Raw genomic sequence first — 11,994 nt, forward strand, 5'->3', positions numbered from 1 at the left:
GATTATTTATTTGAAAGACAGCAGCAAGTTCACTTTTATGGAGAAATGTCTTCTTTGAAAACTGTTACTCTTGGGGTACCTCAAGGTAGTGTTTTGGGTCCTATATTATTCTAATTTACATAAATGACATATCAAATATTTTTATTAACTCAAAACCATTCTATTCGCAGACGATATGACAGTTTACCTCATAGACCCATCTCCAGAACAACTTATTATATCTGCTAATCAAGAACTTGATAAACTACATCAGTGGTGCCTAAGTAACAGACTCACTATCAACACTGACAAAACACATTTTATGCTTTTCACATGCAAACGTCAACTCAACCTCCCCCAACTTACAATTAATAGAAATCCTATTTGCAGAACAAACACAGTAAAATTTTTAGGAGTTACTTATGACGAATCATTGACTTTTAAGCATCATATTGATAGTTTAACACTAAAGATTTCCAGACACATTGCTTTACTTCACCAAATCAAAGACTTCATGCCTCAAAATGTACTTAAATGTATTTATTATGCTCATATATACCCACTGCTAACATATTGCAATCTCATATGGAGCACTACCTACACAACATATCTAATCCCTCTCAAAATGCAACTTAAAAAAATTGTTAGAATAATTTCAAACAGTAGCTATTTTGCTCACACAGACCCTCTTTTTAAACTTCTAAACATATTAAAACTTGAAGATATAACAAAACTATGTGTTTCTCAATATATGTTTAACCACAGAAATCAACTCCAAGATCTCCTCCCAACCCATGAACATAGGACACGTAATCGTGGTAACCTCCTACATCCAGCTCATCGCCTCACAAAATTTCGCCATTCAATTTTATACATAGGTCCTGTTGTATGGAACACTATACCACCTCACATACAAAATGTTCCTTCCCTTAGTATATTTAAAAACAACTAAAAGAAATATCATAAATTCATATTGATTGTTTAGTTTGCAATATTAAATCTAAGTATTTGTATTCATGCATATAAAAGATCTTTATTAAATTTCCATATAGCTAATATTTTACACCTGAATTGTCATATATCTTTATTTTCATGATTTTTAGTCTTTATATATTACTATCATCATCATACGTTGTTTATGTTATATCACTGAATCTTACTTTCAATATTATCATCTCTATTTTGTATTAATATAATATCATAAGAGCTATTGTCATCAATATTATTTTTATCTGTTATAATTAATATTGTTTTTTTTATATTTCTATTGTTATTATTTCTAACTTGTACTAATGTATTATCATAAGAATTATTGTCATCATGATTATTTTCATTATTGTTATTGTTATTATTTTCATTATTGTCATCATTATTATTTTTATTATTGTTATTGTTAATATCTTCATTATTGTCATCGTTAACATCATTATTATTTTTATTATTGTTATTGTTATTATTTTCATTTTTATTATTATTACTACTATTTTTATTATTATTATTATTATTATTATTATTATTATTATTATTATTATTGTACTGTCTTAAATATTTCCATTAACTTTTCCTCTGTATTATTGCTAAGATTCTATTCTTTTCATTGCATAAACCGCACATGTCAGCAAATAATTCTCACAAATTATTATAAGATGCCTGAAAAGCTTTGCTTAAAATAGGCTAGCTAGTTTTCACAATGCATATTATAATATGTACATTATATATTTTTTAAAACTAGTGATGAATAAATGTTTCAAATGTTTCTCTCTCTCTCTCTCTCTCTCTCTCTCTCTCTCTCTCTCTCTCTCTCTCTCTCTCTCTCTCTCTCTCTCTGTGTGTGTGTGTGTGTGTGTGTGTGTGTGTGTGTGTGTGTGTGTGTGTGTGTGTGTGTGTGTCTCTGTGTGTGTGTGTGTGTCAGAGCTCATTATTTCCAATCTTGGGATAGGCCTTGTATTCGATTTACATCCCGTACCTAACTGCTAGGTGAACAGGGCTACAAAAGGAGCTACACCCAACTGCTCCACCCGTGTGTGTGTGTGTGTGTGTGTGTGTGTGTGTGTGTGTGTGTGTGTGTGTGTGTGTGTGTGTGTCTCTGTTTGATCTACTGCAGTCTCTGACAGCCAGACGTTACCCTACGGAACGAGCTCAGAGCTCATTATTTCCGATCTTTGGATAGGCCTGAGACCAGGCACACACCACACACCGGGACAACAAGGTCACAACTCCTCGATTTACATCCCGTACCTACTCACTGCTAGGTGAACAGGGGCTACGTGAAAGGAGACACACCGAAATATCTCCACCCGGCCGGGGAATCGAACCCCGGTCCTCTGGCTTGTGAAGCCAGTGCTCTAACCACTGAGCTACTGGGTGGCTGTGTGTGTGTGTGTGTGTGTGTGTGTGTGTGTGTGTGTGTGTGTGTGTGTGTGTGTGTGTGTGTGTATTTACCTAGTTGTAGTTTTACAGGGCCTGGGCTTTATGCTCGTGTGGTCCCGTCTCCATATCTACACTTATCCAATTTTTCTTTAAAACTATGTACACTCTTTGCTGACACCACTTCCTCACTCAAACTGTTCCAAGTCTCAACACATCTTTGCGGGAAACTAAATTTTTTAACATCTCTCAGACATCGTCCCTTCCTTAGTTTCTTACTATGCGATCTTGTGCTTCTAAAGTTATATTCTTCTCTCAGGATCAGTTTCTCGTTATCCACTTCATCCATTCCGTTAATCAATTTATAAACTTGTATCAGATCCCCTCTCTCTCTTCTCTGCTCCAAGGTTGGTAGATCCATAGCCTTTAGTCTCTCCTCATATGTCATCCCTTTAAATTCTGGAACCATTCTTGTAGCCATTTTTTGTAGTCTCTCTAATTTTCTTATGTGTTTCTTTTTATGGGAGTCCACACAACTCCTTATTCCAATCTAGGTCTTATTTTAGTACTTATCAATTTCTTCATCATTTCCTTGTCCATATAGTGAAATGCTACTCCAATATTCCTTAGCAAATTATACGTCTCTGAAAATTCTATCAATATGGCTCCATTATTTTCTTCCATTGTCACTCCCAAGTCCTTTTCCTTTTTTACTTTTTCTAGTTCTACTCCATCTCCCATCTTATAGATTCCCACAGGTCGTCTTTCACTTTTTCCCATTTCCATGACATGGCTTTTGTCCACATTGAATTCCATCTCCCATTTTTGCTCCAGATAAGTCTTCCTGTAGTATTTCACAATCCTCTTTTTGTTTAATGACTCTGCACAGTTTTGCATCGTCCGCTAACTTCTCCTTCCTTCTTCTCTTTCTCCTTCTTCTCTTCCTCCTACTCCAAGACGTCCACTCAATGCCCTTCTGTTTCCGTAGCGTCCTTTTGTTATTCTTTTTCCTCCCCCTATTCCGTTTCATTTACTTTATATTCCTCCTGCATCTATAGTCCTCCTCCTTGTCCGCCTGAATATTTCTCATTTACAACAATTAGGCCTAAAAGGAAAGCAATATCGTTCCTATCTTCATAAGAAAATAGATACGTAAAAAATAAATTCATTCATGTATTTTTTGAGCCTAAAAAAATTCCCATTTCAAAGTGTCTCCTCCTATACTTGTCGTTCTGTAACTTAGAAGGGAAATATGGCTTCTAGAAATGTCATGTGTATTACAAGCCTGGGTTAACAAGCAGGGATGCAATGAATGGATAGGTATTATTTCTATGTAAGAGAGTCTTTGGAGAAGGGAAATAAACGTTTGTAAAAAGATACCCTCTAATGATGAAACACAGTCAGTAGTTTTAGCTGTTACTTGAAATATAAATGTGATTATGTCATTTAAGAAAAGGAAAGATATAAAATAGAGAAGACAATTGCACCACACTTTATAAAGGCTGTGGTGAAGTGTATAGGGTGGTGAGCGTAGGATAGGGCAGACGTCCACGCGTAGGTTCCTTCGAATCCTACCACATACTGCTTATCCTTTCTTTCCTCCAATCTATCCTTCCTTCAGTGTATCTTTTCTTTCCTTCAGTCTTATCCTTTCTCTCCTTCAGTCTATTCTTTCTTCCTTTACTCTATCCTCTTTTCAGTCTTATCCCCTTCTTCCTTCAGCCTCATTCTTCCTTCCTTCCTTTCTTTCCTTCAGTCTTATCCTTTTCTTCAGTCTATTCTTTCTTTCCTTCGGTATGGCATCCCGTGTAACTCCTCACTATCCCACAACACCTGCCCATCGCCAGGTAACTAATGCGCACCTGACACCAACACGTCACGCATAAACAGGTGAGCGGATCCATCAATGCACTAATAAATAAACAGCCCAGGTAGAAGCACGACAGGTAGGCAATATACTCAATTAGTAGAGAAAATAGATAAGACATGGCAGGTTAGTTTGGTCCAGAGAAAAAAAATTCCCGGTACCCCAGCATGTGGTCTGGTCTACACAGGTGAGGAGGTACCAGTGGCTGCGGTAAGGTGGTAGGGAACCGACCAGATCTACATGGATGGTGTGAAAGCATTCCATGGGTGTGGGAATGACCTGGAGTGGTGTGTGGGTGTGGCAGTGAATCTTGGCGGCCTGGCAAGGAAGGCAGATGCAGAGCCACTCTTTAATTTCCTTTCTCATCCCTGGTCACACCACGCACCTGCTGATGATGCAGTGCATTCCCAAGATGCCAGGATGGTTGAGAGACTGGTAGTGGCAGAAAATCTGCTTGCGGAACGGCCACTGATCATATGGCCGTGCCTGCCCGCACGATACATTGCACCACAGTTGCCGTGGAGAGTTGGGGAGCTGTTGCTGAATGAGCTGCACTGACGTGGGCCCCTCTAGCAGTGCCTGCAGCTCCGGGTCATTCTCTTGTGCTGCTGCTACAGCTGCATAGTCCAAAGGTGGGGAATGAGACAGGGCGGCGACCGTGCGGGCAGAAGCGTCGCCACAGAAGAGAGCATCAGCCACTGTGTTTTCCTACCCCCGAATGTGCCTGAGGTCCGTGGTGAATTCAGAGATGAAGGCGAGCTGCCTACACACTCGGGGGGTGAAGTTGTCGCCCATTTAGGCCACGGCGTGAGTCAACAGCTTGTGGTCGGTGAGTACGTGAAATTCATGGCCTTCCAGGAAGTGGCAGAAATGATGCACGGCCTCATACACTGCCAAGAGCTCTCTGTCAAAGGTGTTGTAGGAGCATTGAGTTGGTTCCAACCACTTTCTAAAGAAGGCAACCGACCTGAGCTCCCAGGTGACTTCCTGCTGCAACACCGCGCCTACAGCTTCCGCAGACGCGTCCATGGAGAGCACCGTGGAGGCGTGGGGGATTGGGTAAGCGAGGCAGATCAGGGAGATGAGCTGGCGCTTGATGGCTTGAAAAGCGCGCTCTGCCTCTTGCCCCCAGTCCAAGGGCTTAGGTGAGTTCTTAACGCCCTTCAGGAGGTTGTTAAGGGGAGCCAGAAGAGCGGCGGCCTGGGGATGAACCGGTGGCTGCCACCTTCTGTGGGAGGGGCTCCAGGCCCTCCATGAACTGCTGGAAGGTTTGGGCCATGTTGTGAAGACCGAAGTTCATGAAGGGGTATTCGAACAATGCGAAGGAAGTAATCTCTGCGGTCTTCAGAATCTGGTGGAGTGCCCACAGGAGGTCAATCTTTGAGAAGACAGATTTGCCATGCAGCTTGGCGTGAAAATCCAGCACATGGGAGATGGAGTATCTGTCAGGGCGGGTCATGGCGTTCAGGGTCCTGTAATCCCTGCAAGCCTGTCATTCTCCATCCTGGGCTTTGGGCACCATGTCTAGTGGCAACACCCAGTTGCTGTCAGATGGGTGCACAATGCCTTCCCTCAGCATGAGCTCGAACTCTTTGTGCGCAGCATGAAGGCGTTCCAGGGGCAGCTGCCGGGCCCGAGTGAAGCATGGAGGACCAGCTGTGACGATAGAGTGCTGTACCCCATGTTGGACCTGTGGCGGGGCAGACTGTAGGGATGTAAGGAGGGGAAACTCCTGGGGCACGCCCAGCCGAGGCCCGCAGATGGGTGGGCGGTGCGGAGGCCCAGCCACCAGTGGGCTGCGGACGGGATGGTGGAGGAGATGGGGCCCGACCACCCGGGGACCTCCACTTCACGGGCGGGGACGACGTGTGGGTGACAGTAAGCTGTCATGGGGATACGGACGCATCACGGCCGCCCATGGAAGACTGTGGGGCTAGCGGCGGAGGCGGTGCAGGTTGCGTGGGGCCCAGGGCAGGCTGCACAGCCAGTGGAGATGAGGCGGAGATAGGGCAGCGGGGCAATAGGTTGGGGCAAAGAGGAGGAGGAGAGGCGGGGACAGGAAACGGTGTTAGCAGCCCCCGCCCACCCCACTTCCCTGGCAGGGCCAAGCACATGGCAGTTGACAGATGCATGCCTTCTCCCCAAAATGCCTGTGGTAGAAACAGACATCAGCGTCTGTTGGGGTAGGAGAGCGGGTGAGCATAGCTTCCAGGTGCCGCAGGGAGGCCTCTACCGAAGCAAGGCAGCCCTCGGTGGAGCGGTGCACTGTAGTCAAGGGCAGGTTATGGCGAGCCCCAGCGGCCACTGCCGCCTGTTGCTGGAGGACGTGGAGAGAGAGAGAGAGATTCTGCTGATGAGTCTGGCTAATCCGTCGGGGCTGTGGCACTGACGGTGCACAGGTAGGCCAGGGCAGGAGGCTGTTGGGAGGGCAACACAACATGGGCCTTGTGGACTCTGTCTATGAAGGCCAAGTATTCCTCCATGGAAAGGGCATGTGGGGCAGCCGCCAGCTGGAGACGGACAGGCTGCAGCAGGAGAGAGGTGAGTTTGTGGCACAACATCTTCTCTGACAATGGGAACCCTGCTGCCCTATTCAGGGCAGACAATCTTGCCAGGAGCACCAAGGGGCAGCCACCATCGTACTGAGCTGAGTCCAGTGCAGCAAAACAGGCCTCGCGAGACTGCCTAAAAGTCCTCATGATGGCCAACTTAAGGGCAGCATACCTGTTTGCCTCCAGCAGGTTGGTTAGGACACTGTGCAGACGGGTGACAAGCTCCGAGGGGAGTGCCCGGACTACCACCTGGTATCATTGCAGATCTGAGAAGTCCGTGCCGGCCCACACAGCCTCGAGGTGCAGGAACCAGACCTTGACATTGTAGGTGAAGGGCGGCACATGCAATAAGTCGCTGCACTGCTCCATCACACGTCAAGGCTACACTCCGAGTCACCAATTGTAGTGTTCACTATCTAGCCAGAACACAGTCTACAATTTATTATAGATATACAATAAGTAGAGGTAACGAGATGAGCGGTCGTGTGTGTGTGCCGGAGTCTCAGTGCTGTCTGAACTCAAGTGGTGACTGGATACCTGGGCCGTAATAGTAGTAGTGTAGTAATGTTCAATACACACTGGAGTCAGTCAGGCGTGCATGTCTGGTGATGATTGTAGTAGTAGTGTAGTATTGTAGTGGTGTTCACTACAGTCACAAAATAAAGAATCTTCCTTATGAAGAAAGACTGAAGAAAATGGAACTACCAACTTTGAAGGATAGACGGGAAAGAAGAGACCTAATAACGATGTGTAAGTTAGTAAATTGTATGAGAAAGATAGATAGACAAGACATGATATAGCTGACATAGGATGGAGACAGATGAACAAGAGGACATTGCAAGATCATGAAAAGTCAGTCTCTGAGGAACATTAAGAAGTTCAGTTTTCCAAACAGGACAGTGGACATCTGAACTGGATTGAGTGAAGAGATTGTAGTAGCAGAAAGTGTGCACAAATTTAAGGAAAAGTTGGGTAAATGTAGATATGGAGACTGGTCACTAAGAGCCCTACTCAAACCCTATAATATACAACTTGGTGATTACAACTGGTAAATACACACACATACCTTGTTTGCAATAGTGCAGGGGCTTAATAGGTCAGGGCGATCTGCTAGGTGGGGTGCATGACCTGACACGGCTGTATACACATTACCCTGAAAGAAGAAAACAGAACTTACATGTGTATCCTCATAATAGTGGGCTGGGAACTGTCAAGTAAGGAGAGAGAGAGAGAGAGAGAGAGAGAGAGAGAGAGAGAGAGAGAGAGAGAGAGAGAGAGAGAGAGAGAGAGAGAGAGAGAGAGATGTCTCACCAAGATTTCTTACCTAGATGGAGTTTCCCCCTCCAAGAAACAGCTGATGCCTCCGACCACAACTTCAAGAGAGATGTTTATTATGTATATCTGAATTTGACATTTGGTTAGCTAATGTGGAATCACCAGGATATCAAAAGTCAAGATTTATGACAGTAGTATTGTCAACTTCACTAATGACTGAGAGACAACACCAATAAGACTATTAAAAATACCCAACACAATAACTCAACCAGAAGGTGATGACCACAGCATAGACAGACAAGAGAAATTAGTCTAATAGTTGTAATCATACAAAATCTGATCTGAAGCCGTATTTAGATGGTGTTTCAGTGTAGCAACAGATTCAGCAGACACAGCATATTCTGGCAACTGGTTCCAAGCATCAATGACTCTCATGAAAAAGAAATGCCCTGTGATATTCATAATATAGTGTGAAACAAACAGCTTAAGAGTATGTCCCCTAGTATTCCTTAATGTATTTTTCACAAACAGGTATTCAAGATGTATACTCTAACCTTTTAAAATTCTGAATACCATAATCAAGTCAGATCTAATCAATCTACCTTTGATGGAATATAAACTTAGTTGGCCAAGATGCTCACTAAAGGACAAATCATGAAACCCAGTAATTCTCTTAGTCCAACATCTCTTAACATTTTCTAGTAATTTTCTATCACCAGTGTAGCCAGTAAAACAATCAAACCTCAGTAGCAAAGTCAAGGATAGGACAGATAGGAGACATAAAAACAGTCTTCATGAAGTCAGAGGATCTACATCTACTTCAGCCTTCCAAGAAATACTCTAACTGGAGTGAGGCATCTGCTCGACTCCAAGATCTTTATGATTGTCAACATTAGGTTAACTAGCAATAAGATATGGTAGAGAGATCTGGGCACCAAGAAAATTTCTACAAAAATTTATTCTGGCACATTTAGCAACTGAGAAGGAAAGACCCCATGAGACATTTTTTCTGATAAGAAGGTTTATTCTCACCAAGTATTCTCACCTGATGGGCTTCCCCAATTAAGGTAGGAGAAGCCACAGTCCACTGTTGTGCCAGCCCCAAGCAATAAGTAAATAACCACAAAGACAGAGCTACAATACTACACTGTGAAGAGTGCAGCAAGTGGCAGAAAATACACAAACAGGTAAATAAAGATGTTGGTTGAGTTGCATTACGATTAATTCAACAGTTAGCAGTGATGGAAAAAAGTATCACCTAGATGATTGCTTAGAGAAGCAGTGACATTGTGAGAAGAGACTACACTCTATGGTAAGGAATTCCATGTATTAATGTGTCTCTTATGCTAAATGATCTTCTAATATCTAACTGAGATTGTACAAAAACTTTGTACTAATGCCCTTTTATGTTGAGCGATGAAATAAGTCTTCAGGTTTTATGGAAGAATCTCCATGAGAATTCTACCAATATCTAATCATGTCAAGATGGAATACAAATTAAAGAGATTTTAAGCATTCTTTGTTAACTAAGATGTTTCATACCTTAGATAGTTTTAGTTCACCTTCTCTGCACTCTGTAAGTCACCAAGAAATCCTGTGTTCCTGAATAATGAAGATTCTAATAATGGTGGCATGTGAGTAGTGAAGAGAGGTAACATGAATGAAGCCTCATGATTAACTGTGGACTTAAGATATTCTCTGCCACTCTGTTCACTTTGTGCATTTTATTAGCTACATGTTTCGGGTGGGGAACATGAGATGCGTCGGAAATGCGTATTTTCTGCATAATGTGGAAAAAAAAATCCAATTAAAAAGTCTACGGAATTTTCATTACAAGTTTCCTTAAATTTACGTTATGTAAGATTAGGTTTAGGTTACTGTAGGTTTGCATTAGGTTAGGTTAGGTTAGCGTTCTTGCTGAAATTTACTCCAATTTTATGAAATTTATAGAAATTAGTGAATTTACTAATGTTGTAGTGAACCTTCCGTAGAGTTTATGATGACTATTTTTGCTTCTCCCTCCGCAAAAAACTACGCATTTCCGACGCATTTCATGTTGCCCATCTGAAACCCCGCATTCCCACCTGTCCCCAAGCTTGTTGGGGGGTGAAGGAGGGAGTATTGGCAGAAACTAGAATTTTACAAAAAAAAAAAAAAAAAAACTGACAGCCCACCATCATAAGCTTGAGTCGCACAGTTGGTCAGAGATTGAACAGCTAGAACGGAATCCAAACTGGTAAGGGGAAAATAAGTTAGTTTCCTCCAGAGACTGAGCTGAGACACGTACAACAATTCTTTCAAAGGTTCTGAATCAAATCCCCTTTTAAACAATAGCATTACATATGAGAGAGAGAGAGAGAGAGAGAGAGAGAGAGAGAGAGACTTGGGACCTGTGGGGGATTGAGTTTGGCTGAGGAACGAAAATCTATGAAATACAGTGTTCAAAAGTCTAAGGGAGATTTGGCTTCAAATTTGATTTTTTCCTCACCTCACCTAACATACCCTTGCCTAGTCAGTGGGCATGTACCCCAACCCTGGACCCCACCACGCGCTTAAACATCAACCAAACTATACATAACCTAACATAGGATGGATGGATGGATTTCGGTTCAGGCGCCCCAACATTACCTAACAGCCTAGCCTATCCTATCCTACCCGATGTCTTTTCCTCCCTCTCACTTGATACCCCCGTACTGTAACGGTCATAAGCCTAACCAAAGATTAACTAATTAACGTAAAGTAGCCTAACATGGAATCTCAAAAAATATAAAGTTATGCCTTACCTAAAGAGATTCTCAGGGCAATGGAGGTGTGCACAGTTTGACAGCTTCATTAATAAATACGTGGAATCTCTTCTTTACGTCTGCGTATCCTATCTTAAACATTGCTGTTACTGAATATCCCACAATGATTTTTTTTCCTGGTTACCACTGGCAGACATTATTTGCCTCCCCTCCCGCCATTGGACAGCCATACTTAGCCTGACAAAGTCTTGTCACTAAAACAAATGAAAGCGTAACTGAACCTACCGTGGAACTGGAAAGCCTTATGAATGGCAACGCATGATTGGAGGGATCACGGTCACCTGCTGCTACTATAAATACCATGAAATCCTATTATGTCGCTAGCAACAGATCCCAAATATAAACAGAAGAGAATCACTGGAAATATCAGATTTTACCATACTCGATAACTAACAACGTTATGCAACACGCGTGCGGCGGCGTGCCCGACAATTTCTCTACTTTTACATTTTCACCGATCCTTCTAGATCACATGTGGCTTTCGTGTTTGTATCTGACGCGGCTGTGATTGAAAAAAAGCCCCACCCCGATTGGTACAGTATCATCCATTGGGATACTTTCTGTACCGTAGGACGTAGGTCATCTCGAATCAGAGAATCTACTTTGTCCGTATGGGAGGAGAGATGAATTTGCGAATTTGAGAAATGCGTACACGTTGCCATGTGTTGTGAGGGTCAAGGTAAAATGAATACGAGATTCGCCTTACCTTGGCGAGGGTGACGTGCAGAGGTTGCCGCTTGCTTGCAGGTGTTGTGGGAAGCAGTCGATCCGAAGCTCCTGAGGTGCTAATTAAAATACCACTCAGCAGCCTTCTGCGAATCATCATCCCAAGGCTTACCTGGATTGCGAGTATTATATATATATATATATATATATATATATATATATATATATATATATATATATATATATATATATATATATATATATATATATATATATATATATATATATATATATATATATATATATATGAAAATTTATTTTTTATATGTCCATTAAACACTGAGTATATGCATATGTAGGCAGGTATTCATTAAAAAAAATTTTCCTCCCGTAATATTTTTCTTTTATAATAATTGTAAATTTCAGAGGCGGCTTACTACTATACGCCGTGGACGAGCCCTCCATCGGACATCCCCCTCACCCC

General features: G+C 42.4%; 1 long non-coding RNA gene across 1 annotated transcript in view; it reads right to left on the reverse strand.

Annotated features, from left to right (window-relative positions):
* Positions 1-11,053, reverse strand: part of LOC123506099 — a 22,368-nt gene extending 11,315 nt beyond the window's left edge. Inside the window, exons 1-2 of the long non-coding RNA XR_006675342.1 lie at positions 10,824-11,053; positions 7,832-7,918 (exon numbers count right to left, since the gene is read on the reverse strand). This is a non-coding gene — a long non-coding RNA (uncharacterized LOC123506099). The remainder of the gene's footprint in view (positions 1-7,831; positions 7,919-10,823) is intronic.
* Between the last annotated feature and the right edge of the window lie 941 nt (positions 11,054-11,994).

The sequence above is a fragment of the Portunus trituberculatus genome, chromosome 19 (genome assembly GCF_017591435.1).
Source record: "Portunus trituberculatus isolate SZX2019 chromosome 19, ASM1759143v1, whole genome shotgun sequence".
Taxonomy (NCBI): domain Eukaryota; kingdom Metazoa; phylum Arthropoda; class Malacostraca; order Decapoda; family Portunidae; genus Portunus; species Portunus trituberculatus.